We start from the raw sequence: 1,204 nt of genomic DNA, 5'->3' as shown, positions 1-1,204 counted from the left end.
CTCCGTATTTTTCTCTCTTTCCTTCCCCTGCGCTTCTGCCGAAGCTTGTATCCTTACCTAATCAACCAATCTACTCATCATCATCGGTGGTCTAGATCTCAGTTCCTTCCTCCCCCTTCTGGTTTCTTTTGTACATGAAAGGTATCCTTTTCCATTCGTGATCCGTATTCAGGCAACGGACTGGGGAAGGTCAAGGAAGAAACTATAAAGAATGTCTTTGTTGATTGGCCACTGTCCTTTTTTGATGGAGTTGGTTTCTGCATTTGGGTTGCAGATTCGTCGCCCAAGCTTGTCGAAGTCAAAATGCAGGAGGTCAGTCTTGCTTGATTGTGTTCTCTTTTGTATAATATCTCTGACATTGTCAATAGGGAGTTATTGATTAGTATCGAAGGTTAATTGATGTATATTTTTGTAGAATGGTGAACTTTGTCTGTGAACTAGATAATGTAGTTTGATTTATGTAGCTAACATGATCCTTTCAATACAATTTATTACTTCTTTTCATAGTAGATGCTTTTGTTGATGGTATACAAAATGATCATTTAGTTGGAAATTAGCAACTGTCATACTAACAATCATAATCCTGACTCACTTTTGCTAGATTTTGTGCTCAAATAAAATTAAATTAATAACTGCTCGACTCCATTCCAAAAAACCTGAATAACAACAGAATCATCCAAGAAGTGTTGTATGATAGGTAACCAAATGCATATCTTGTAAAATCTGCCACACTTAAGCTGATGCAGAGCAATCTTTGCCTTTTCTCCAGCCTTCAACCAACAATATTGAGATTGGAGATAGAAGCCTTTGTGAACATTGCACCTTAGAATGCCAAGAAGCCCTCTTCCATATCACTTTACACAGACTGAATATCTGAAATCTTAGCCTTGCAGCCTACCATAATGTTAAGTTTTTGCCATGCCTTTCTACACTTAAATCGATCCCTTATACTCTATCTTTGTCCACCCTTGATTACCAAGTTCAATTATCGGAAACTCTATAACACTAGCTGACCCTTTGTCAATATGCCAACTCCTCAATGTGTGAAATCGTAAAATGCCTTATATCAACACATTGGCCTATAGTAGAGAAATTAGTAGAGAAATAAGTAGACAATAAATTAAAACTGGATGTATTGATTCTAAAACAGACTACTAAAGCAATAAGTCATTCTTTTTTATATGTCCATCTCTATCTTTGCATT

This window comes from Phalaenopsis equestris, unplaced genomic scaffold, assembly GCF_001263595.1.
Source record: "Phalaenopsis equestris unplaced genomic scaffold, ASM126359v1 Scaffold000036, whole genome shotgun sequence".
Taxonomy (NCBI): Eukaryota; Viridiplantae; Streptophyta; class Magnoliopsida; order Asparagales; family Orchidaceae; genus Phalaenopsis; species Phalaenopsis equestris.
Note: the sequence above shows the minus strand (reverse complement) of the source record.